We start from the raw sequence: 11,202 nt of genomic DNA, 5'->3' as shown, positions 1-11,202 counted from the left end.
CAGTCCTTCCAATGAACACCCAGGACTGATCTCCTTTAGGATGGACTGGTTGATCTCCTTGCAGTCCAAGGGACTCTCAAGAGTCTTCTCCAACACCACAGTTCAAAAGCATCAATTCTTTAGCGCTAAGCTTTCTTCACAGTCCAACTCTCACATCCATACATGACCACAGGAAAAACCATAGCCTTGACTAGACGGGCCTTTGTTGGCAAAGTAATGTCTCTGCTTTTGAATATGCTATCTAGGTTGGTCATAACTTTCCTTCCAAGGAGTAAGCATCTTTTAATTTCATGGCTGCAATCACCATCTGCAGTGATTTTGGAGCCCAGAAAAATAAAGTCTGACACTGTTTCCACTGTTTCCCCATCTATTTCCCATGAAGTGTTGGGACCAGATGCCATGATCTTAGTTTTCTGAATGTTGAGCTTTGAGCCAACTTTTTCACTCTCCTCAATCACTTTCATCAAGAGGCTTTTGAGTTCCTCTTCACTTTCTGCCATAAGGGTGGTGTCATCTGCATATCTGAGGTTATTGATATTTCTCCCAGCAATCTTGATTCCAGCTTGTGCTTCTTCCAGCCCAGTGTTTTTCATGATGTACTCTGCTTATAAGTTAAATAAGCAGGGTGACAATATACAGCCTTGACGTACTCCTTTTCCTATTTGGAACCAGTCTGTTGTTCCATGCCCAGTTCTAACTGTTGCTTCCTGACCTGCATACAGGTTTCTCAAGAGGCAGGTCAGGTGGTCTGGTATTCCCATCTCTTTCAGAATTTCCCACAGTTCATTGTGATCCACACAGTCAAAGGCTTTGGCATTGTCAATAAAGCAGAAATAGATGTTTTTCTGGAACTCTCTTGCTTTTTTGATGATCCAGCGGATGTTAGCAATTTGATCTCTGGTTCCTTTGCCTTTTCTAAAACCAGCTTGAACATCTGGAAGTTCACAGTTCATGTATTGCTGAAGCCTGGGTTGGAGCTTTTTGAGCATTACTTTATTAGCATGTGAGATGAGTGCAATTGTGTGGTAGTTTGAGCATTCTTTGGCACTGACTTTCTTTGGGATTGGAAAACACATTGCCCAAGTGTAATCATGAGGAAATAGCAGACAGTCCTGGTTTAGGGATATTCTATGAAATATCTTTTCACTTTCCCTACTTCTCAAAACTGTCATAGTAATGAAAAGCAATGAAAGTCTGAAAAACAATTATAGGCAAAAGTAACCTAAGGATACATGATGACAAATACAAAATTGTATCATGATAGGATCCTGCCACAGAAAAACAATCATTAGGTAAGCACCAAGGACATTGGAATAAAGTATTGACTGAATAATAATGTCATGATATGGGACATTAATTATAACAAATGTACTATACTGAGACATTAATTGTGGTCCCTGGGTGTGGGGTATATGTGAATGTTCCATACCATCCTCATAATTTTTTTAAGATCTATAACTTCTGAAATGAGAACAGTTTAAAAAGAGGAGAGTAATTTGAGTACTTAAAAATAGATTTGAAGATTTGTGGAGAGGGAATTAATGTTGGAAAGGCCTAATGTATCATATCTATGCTTTAAGCTGAATAAGTAAATAAATGTTTATATCCCTAGCTTTATACAAGTAAATACATTTCATATTGTATTCTGATGTAGAACATAGAATTATGATAGCATAGAAATAATCTTAATAGAATCAAGTTATGGGCAATATCAGGGCTCCCTGATGGCTTAGTGGTAAAGAATCCACCTGCCAATGCAGCATCCATGGGTTCGATCCCTGGGTTGGGAAGATCCCCTGGAGGAGGAAATGACAAGCCACTCCAGTGTTCTTGCCTGGAAAATCCCATGGACAGAAGAGCTTGGTGGATTGCTGTCCATGGGTCACTAAAGAGTTGGACACAACTTAGTGACTAAACAACATGATCTGTATTATAGTTAAAACTGCCTGATTCTTAGGAGGTATCCTAAAATTGTTAGATTCCTTTATATGGACCATCAACCTTTTAATGGGTGGAAGTGTGGGGTTGGGTATTTTGTGTACAGGATATTCTGGGTTTAAATTCTTATTTCGTAATACTAGTCATGGGATGTTTGATAAGTCCTATCACTTTATGACTCAGAAATTCATCTGTTGTAAAACAACACCAACTTTATCAGTATTTGAGTGCTGCTGTGAGAACTAGAGATGGTGTCTGTCACAGCCCAATACTGAGACTGGTATGCTTAATAAATGAGATATTTTAATATTTAATATGCAAAGTTCACACACTCCCAACTGATTCTGATTGGCCTATTGTTTTTCCTATGGGATTTATAATTTTATAATGCCTCTTTAAAATTTCTTGTTACAGTAGTGAGCAATAGAGACAGTAGCCCTTCTTTCATGAGCCTTATATCTTTAATAGGTAAAATGGAAAATAAAAATGAATAACTTAATCAAGAATATAGATTGAAAAGTCTAGTAGAGAGTAGCTACATAGCTATTTCAGGTTGGGTGTTTAAAGCAGCCCTCTCTGTAATTTAAATGACAGGAAAGAGACAGGCATGAGAAAGCCAGAAGACTGAGCCTTGCAGAAGATTAGGGGACTATCCCTAGTCCCCGTGTGGGAAGTGAGCTTGGTATGGCCAAGGGAAAAAGGTGGAGCTCTGTGTGTGAGTAGATGAAGGGGAGAGCTAGCCCGAGTTTTTACAGCAGACTAAGAAGCTGTGTTGTTTATTTGTTTTGTTTTTAATGGAATGGAATGTTTTTGGAGAACTTTAAACAAGGAAGCTTAATGTTTTAGAATATTACTCTGTTGTATGTTAAGAATGGAAAGAAAAAACTTTCAACTGCATTTTCATTTTATATAAATCCACTCAGGGGTTTGAACATCTCTGTTGATTATTCTCAAGGAAGAGAATCATGATTTGGAAGTTTGTGGATTTATGATAATTTCTATACATCCTCTTATGAACATAAAAAGATTACCATATATATTTGTATATAGATATTGATATGCATATTCTTTTAGAAACTGAATGTAAACTACTTGATTCAATTTTTTTTTTTAAATCCAAAACTATACTTGCTCTTCATCTAAATGCTCAGTTATAACTCTAAGATAAGTTTCAGATGACATTTCTTGTAGTCCAAGGGAAAATTTGAATACCTATTTATGATGATGATGGTAATGATGCTTAAAAATACTATGGGCTTCCTCCTCTAAAACACCCAAATATTCTTTTATCAGGCTTAAAATAGTTTATAACTGTATAAATACTACCTCCACTTCATTTTTTTTCTACTTTTTCTACTAATGTAACCAAAATTTTAGTTAGTGAACCATGTGTCAAGCCCCAAAGTATAGCCTAAGTAGAAGGAAATTCAGTGGATTCTAGGCGAACTTGGATAGTATTCAGCAAACTATAACATGCATGTAATTCACTTGGGGATTTTGTCAAATGCAGGTTCTGTTCAGCAGTACTTTGGGGGGACCTTGTAATTCTGTATTTCTAGCAAGTGCCCAGATGATGGCAAAGCTTCTGGCCCATGAAGCAGCTTAGAGTTGCAAGATACTAATCTTTATCACCAAAGAAAATCCCTTGAGCATTTACTTATTTGTTTTTTAATATCACTGCCTGACTCCCATCCAAGACCAACAAATATGAATTTCTGGATTTGAGTCTGGACATAAATGTATCTTAAAAAGTTACAGTTGATTATAATGTTTAGACCAGTTTGAAAACCATATCTCTGGGGCATATAAGCCATGAATAAAATTTCTTTATAACATTGCTTAGGGCAAAAATAATATGGGCAGCAGGATTTAAGGATACTGTTCTGTCAATGTGCTGTGAAGAATTGTAAAACAATTTGCTATTTTTGATCCTGGCTTAATTTTGAGCAGAGACTGACAGAATGGCAATTGTACTAAATTATACTGACTTGCATGGCAGCTTTGTGATAATGGGGCTATTGATGAGGCAGACCATTAAATTCATTTTCACTCAAGACTGAAGCAAGGATTTGAACAGAAGTTTCCAGAGGTGAAAAATGAATGTATAAGCCCATTTATATTCATATATTGAGTGACTTAATTCATTTTCTCCATAAATGGTTTTGAGATAACATGCACTCAAGTGACTATAAATAGAAACTTTTTTTAACAGTGAAAATACATTTTTAGATCTTCCTACAGTCAATTGAAGATAATTTATGAAATATGTTAATCCCAACATAATGTTTATTACTAATAACTACTTAGTGATTACTTAGTATGTGCTAGGTGATATATCGGAGAAGGCAATGGCACCCCACTCCAGTAGTCCTGGCTGCAGTCACTGGGGTCGCTGAGGGTCGGACATGACTGAGCGACTTCACTTTCACTTTTCACTTTCATGCATTGAAGAAGGAAATGGCAACCCACTCCAGTGTTCTTGCCTGGAGAATCCCAGGGACGGGGGAGCCTGGTGGGCTGCCGTCTATGGGGTCGCACAGAGTCGGACACAACTGAAGTGTAAGCAGCAGTAGGTGATATATATTATTATTATTTTTATATTATTTCTCCATTTTATAGGAAGATGACATTTAGATGAAAAGATATTAAATAATTTTTTTCAATTTTGCACAGGTAGTATGTGGCAGAGATGACAGTTCACTAGTTTATACGACTCCATGCTCTATGCATTTTCCAGTCCAGATCATTAGCACTGGAGTTACTTGAAATGCTGACTAGTGAATGTGTTCATTCCCACTCAGACTTCTCACAGGAAACAAGTTGGAACACATAGGAGACATTTAAAGAAATCATCATGAAGTATTTTTTCAAAGTAATATATGTGCATGAATGCACTATTAATTTTTTTCGATGATGATTTTGTTATAGAAATTATAAGCTTTAGTATGTAAGTGTGGTTACATATTTCAGTCCAGAAATGCATGGAAGTTTTTAATTAGTGTCTCTAAAATATAGTAACCTAGTTCTTCATTCTATCAGTAATGTTACTGATAATTCCTTGCTTCATATTTAACCCTGAAACTGTACTCTAAAAAGTTGGTTCATTAATGAAAATAGAAGAGATATGGTCTGTGGATAGCTACTGGGATATACTAACAGCTTACATATATACAGACATTATATACATGTAGTTATACATATAACTTCAGTTCAGTTCAGTTCAGTTCAGTCGCTCAGTCGTGTCCGACTCTTCGCCACCCCCTGAATCGCAGCACGCCAGGCCTCCTTTTGTCCTTGCTTTTCGCTTCTCTTCTTTTCACAGCTATTTGTAAGGCCTTCCCAGACAGCCATTTTGCTTTTTTACATTTCTTTTCCATGGGGATGGTCTTGATCCCGGTCTCCTGTACAATGTCACGAACCTCATTCCATAGTTCATCAGGCACTCTATCTATCAGATGTAGGCCCTTAAATCTATTTCTCACTTCCACTGTATAATCATAAGGGATTTGATTTAGGTCATACCTGAATGGTCTAGTGGTTTTACCTACTTTCTTCAATTTAAGTCTGAATTTGGTAATAAGGAGTTCAACTAAATCATACTTAATTTATGTTCATAATAAAAATATTTTAAAGTAAATTATAGTTTTATTTTAAACATTTTATAATTTTATATAATTTTATATAGATTATATATAGATTGACATGTTTGTATATACACATATACAAATATATATAAAGCTTTTTTAAAAAGATTTATATACATAGATTTTAAAAGCATTATAAAGTTTAAGCATTAAAAACTATACATATATACATGTATATGTGAATATATATTTTTCTTTTAAATATTTTATTATGGAAAAATTCAAGTAGTTGAAAATAGCATTAAGCTCCATGTACCACTTACTTGATTTCTTTTTTTTTTTTTAAACTTTACATAATTGTATTAGTTTTGCCAAATATCAAAATGAATCCACCACAGGTATACATGTGTTCCCCATCCTGAACCCTCCTCCCTCCTCCCTCCCCATTCCATCCCTCTGGGTCGTCCCAGTGCACCAGCCCCAAGCATCCAGTATCGTGCATCGAACCTGGACTGGCAACTCGTTTCATACATGATATTTTACAAGTTTCAGTGCCATTCTCCCAAATCTCCCCACCCTCTCCCTCTCTCACAGAGTCCATAAGACTGTTCTATACATCAGTGTCTCTTTTGCTGTCTCGTACACAGGGTTATTGTTACCATCTTTCTAAATTCCATATATATGCGTTAGTATATTGTATTGGTGTTTTTCTTTCTGGCTTACTTCACTCTGTATAATAGGCTCCAGTTTCATCCACCTCATTAGAACTGATTCAAATGTATTCTTTTTAATGGCTGAGTAATACTCCATTGTGTATCTGTACCACAGCTTTCTTATCCATTCATCTGCTGATGGACATCTAGGTTGCTTCCATGTCCTGCCTATTATAAACAGTGCTGCGATGAACATTGGGGTACACGTGTCTCTTTCCCTTCTGGTTTCCTCAGTGTGTATGCCCAGCAGTGGGATTGCTGGATCATAAGGCAGTTCTATTTCCAGTTTTTTAAGGAATCTCCACACTGTTCTCCATAGTGGTTGTACTAGTTTGCATTCCCACCAACAGTGTAAGAGGGTTCCCTTTTCTCCACACCCTCTCTAGCATTTATTACTTGTAGACATTTGGATCGCAGCCATTCTGACTGGTGTGAAATGGTACCTCATAGTGGTTTTGATTTGCATTTCTCTGATAATGAGTGATGTTGAGCATCTTTTCATGTGTTTGTTAGCCATCTGTATGTCTTCTTTGGAGAAATGTCTATTTAGTTCTTTGGCCCATTTTTTGATTGGGTCATTTATTTTTCTGGAGTTGAGCTGTAGGAGTTGCTTGTATATTTTTGAGATTAGTTGTTTGTCAGTTGCTTCATTTGCTATTATCTTCTCCCATTCTGAAGGCTGTCTTTTCACCTTGCTAATAGTTTCCTTTGATGTGCAGAAGCTTTTAAGTTTAATTAGGTCCCATTTGTTTACTTTTGCTTTTATTTCCAGTATTCTGGGAGGTGGGTCATAGAGGATCCTGCTGTGATGTATGTCAGAGAGTGTTTTGCCTATGTTCTCCTCTAGGAGTTTTATAGTTTCTGGTCTTACGTTGAGATCTTTAATCCATTTTGAGTTTATTTTTGTGTATGGTGTTAGAAAGTGTTCTAGTTTCATTCTTTTACAAGTGGTTGACCAGATTTCCCAGCACCACTTGTTAAAGAGATTGTTTTTAATCCATTGTATATTCTTGCCTCCTTTGTCAAAGATAAGGTGTCCATATGTGCGTGGATTTATCTCTGGGCTTTCTATTTTGTTCCATTGATCTATATTTCTGTCTTTGTGCCAGTACCATACTGTCTTGATAACTGTGGCTTTGTAGTAGAGCCTGAAGTCAGGTAGGCTGATTCCTCCAGTTCCATTCTTCTTTCTCAAGATAGCTTTGGCTATTCGAGGTTTTTTGTATTTCCATACAAATTGTGAAATTATTTGTTCTAGCTCTGTGAAGAATACCATTGGTAGCTTGATAGGGATTGCATTGAATCTATAGATTGCTTTGGGTAGTATACTCATTTTCACTATATTGATTCTTCCAATCCATGAACATGGTATATTTCTCCATCTGTTAGTGTCCTCTTTGATTTCTTTCACCAGTGTTTTATAGTTTTCTATATATAGGTCTTTAGTTTCTTTAGGTAGATATATTCCTAAGTATTTTATTCTTTCCGTTGCAATGGTGAATGGAATTGTTTCCTTAATTTCTCTTTCTGTTTTCTCATTATTAGTGTATAGGAATTCAAGGGATTTCTGTGTGTTGATTTTATATCCTGCAACTTTACTATAGTCATTGATTAGTTCTAGTAATTTTCTGGTGGAGTCTTTAGGGTTTTCTATGTAGAGGATCATGTCATCTGCAAACAGTGAGAGCTTTACTTCTTCTTTTCCAATTTGGATTCCTTTTATTTCTTTTTCTGCTCTGATTGCTGTGGCCAAAACTTCCAAAACTATGTTGAATAGTAATGGTGAAAATGGGCACCCTTGTCTTGTTCCTGACTTTAGAGGAAATGCTTTCAATTTTTCACCATTGAGGATAATGTTTGCTGTGGGTTTGTTATATATAGCTTTGATTATGTTGAGGTATGTTCCTTCTATTCCTGCTTTCTGGAGAGTTTTTATCCTAAATGGATGTTGAATTTTGTCAAAGGCTTTCTCTGCATCTATTGAGATAATCATATGGTTTTTATTTTTCAATTTGTTAATGTCGTGTATTACATTGATTGATTTGCGGATATTGAAGAATCCTTGCATCCCAGGGATAAAGCCCACTTGGTCATGGTGTATGATCTTTTTAATGTGTTGTTGGATTCTGATTGCTAGAATTTTGTTAAGGATTTTTGCATCTATGTTCATCAGTGATATTGGCCTGTAGTTTTCTTTTTTTGTGGGATCTTTGTCAGGTTTTGGTATTAGGGTGATGGTGGCCTCATAGAATGAGTTTGGAAGTTTACCATCCTCTGCAATTTTCTGGAAGAGTTTGAGCAGGATAGGTGTTAGCTCTTCTCTAAATTTTTGGTAGAATTCAGCTGTGAAGCCATCTGGACCTGGGCTTTTGTTTGCTGGAAGATTTTTGATGACAGTTTCAATTTCCGTGCTTGTGATGGGTCTGTTAAGATTTTCTATTTCTTCCTGATCGAGTTTTGGAAAGTTGTACTTTTCTAAGAATTTGTCCATTTCTTCCACGTTGTCCATTTTATTGGCATATAATTGTTGATAGTACTCTCTTATGATCCTTTGTATTTCTGTGTTGTCTGTTGTGATCTGTCCATTTTCATTTCTAATTTTATTGATTTGATTTTTCTCCCTTTGTTTCTTGATGAGTCTGGCTAATAGTTTGTCAATTTTATTTATCCTTTCAAAAAACCAGCTTTTGGTTTTGTTGATTTTTGCTATGATCTCTTTTGTTTCTTTTGCATTTATTTCTGCCCTAATTTTTAAGATTTCTTTCCTTCTGCTAACCCTGGGGTTCTTCATTTCTTCCTTTTCTAGTTGCTTTAGGTGTAGAGTTAGGTTATTTATTTGACTTTTTTCTTGTTTCTTGAGGTGTGCCTGTATTGCTATGAACTTTCCCCTTAGGACTGCTTTTACCGTGTCCCACAGGTTTTGGGTTGTTGTGTTTTCATTTTCATTCGTTTCTATGCAAATTTTGATTTCTTTTTTGATTTCTTCTGTGATTTGTTGGTTATTCAGCAGTGTGTTGTTCATCCTCCATATGTTGGAATTTTTAATAGTTTTTCTCTTGTAATTGAGATCTAATCTTACTGCATTGTGGTCAGAAAAGATGCTTGGAATGATTTCTATTTTTTTGAATTTACCAAGGCTAGCTTTATGGCCCAGGATGTGATCTATCCTGGAGAAGGTTCCATGTGCGCTTGAGAAAAAGGTGAAATTCATTGTTTTGGGATGAAATGTCCTATAGATATCAATTAGGTCTAACTGGTCTATTGTATCGTTTAAAGTTTGTGTTTCCTTGTTAATTTTCTGTTTAGTTGATCTATCCATAGGTGTGAGTGGGGTATTAAAATCTCCCACTATTATTGTGTTATTGTTAATTTCTCCTTTCATACTTGTTAGCATTTGTCTTACATACTGCGGTGCTCCCGTGTTGGGTGCATATATATTTATAATTGTTATATCTTCTTCTTGGATTGATCCTTTGATCATTATGTAGTGACCATCTTTGTCTCTTTTCACAGCCTTTGTTTTAAAGTCTATTTTATCTGATATGAGTATTGCTACTCCTGCTTTCTTTTGGTCCCTATTTGCATGGAAAATCTTTTTCCAGCCCTTCACTTTCAGTCTGTATGTGTCCCCTGTTTTGAGGTGGGTCTCTTGTAGACAACATATGTAGGGGTCTTGTTTTTGTATCCATTCAGCCAGTCTTTGTCTTTTGGTTGGGGCATTCAACCCATTTACGTTTAAGGTAATTACTGATAAGTATGATCCCGTTGCCATTTACTTTATTGTTTTGGGTTCGAATTTATACACTGTTTTTGTGTTTCCTGTCTAGAGAATATCCTTTAGTATTTGTTGGAGAGCTGGTTTGGTGGTGCAGAATTCTCTCAGCTTTTGCTTGTCTGAAAAGCTTTTGATTTCTCCTTCATACTTGAATGAGATCCTTGCTGGGTACAATAATCTGGGCTGTAGGTTATTTTCTTTCATCATTTTAAGTATGTCTTGCCATTCCCTCCTGGCTTGAAGAGTTTCTATTGAAAGATCAGCTGTTATCCTTATGGGTATTCCCTTGTGTGTTATTTGTTGTTTTTCCCTTGCTGCTTTTAATATTTGTTCTTTGTGTTTGATCTTTGTTAATTTGATTACTATGTGTCTTGGGGTGTTTCGCCTTGGGTTTATCCTGTTTGGGACTCTCTGGGTTTCTTGGACTTGGGTGATTATTTCCTTCCCCATTTTAGGGAAGTTTTCAACTATTATCTCCTCAAGTATTTTCTCATGGTCTTTCTTTTTGTCTTCTTCTTCTGGGACCCCTATGATTCGAATGTTGTAGCGTTTAATATTGTCCTGGAGGTCTCTGAGATTGTCCTCATTTCTTTTAATTCGTTTTTCTTTTATCCTCTCTGATTCATTTATTTCTACCATTCTATCTTCTAATTCACTAATCCTATCTTCTGCCTCTGTTATTCTACTATTTGTTGCCTCCAGAGTGTTTTTAATTTCACTTATTGCATTATTCATTATATGTTGACTCTTTTTTATTTCTTCTAAGTCCTTGTTAAACCTTTCTTGCATCTTCTCAATCCTTGCCTCCAGGCTATTTATCTATGATTCCATTTTAATTTCAAGATTTTGGATCAATTTCACTATCATTATTCGGAATTCTTTATCAGGTAGATTCCCTATCTCTTCCTCTTTTGTTTGGTTTGGTGGGCATTTATCCTGTTCCTTTATCTGCTGGCTATTCCTCTGTCTCTTCATCTTGTTTAAATTGCTGAGTTTGGGGTGTCCTTTCTGTATTCTGGCAGTTTGTGGAGTTCTCTTTATTGTGGCATTTCCTCGCTGTGTGTGGGTTTGTACAGGTGGCTTGTCAAGGTTTCCTGGTTAGGGAAGCTTGTGTCGATGTTCTGGTGGATGGAGCTGTATTTATTCTCTCTGGAGTGTAATGAAATGTCCAGTAATGAGTTATGAGATATCT

This window comes from Bubalus kerabau, chromosome 8 (assembly GCF_029407905.1).
Source record: "Bubalus kerabau isolate K-KA32 ecotype Philippines breed swamp buffalo chromosome 8, PCC_UOA_SB_1v2, whole genome shotgun sequence".
Taxonomy (NCBI): Eukaryota; Metazoa; Chordata; class Mammalia; order Artiodactyla; family Bovidae; genus Bubalus; species Bubalus kerabau.
Note: the sequence above shows the minus strand (reverse complement) of the source record.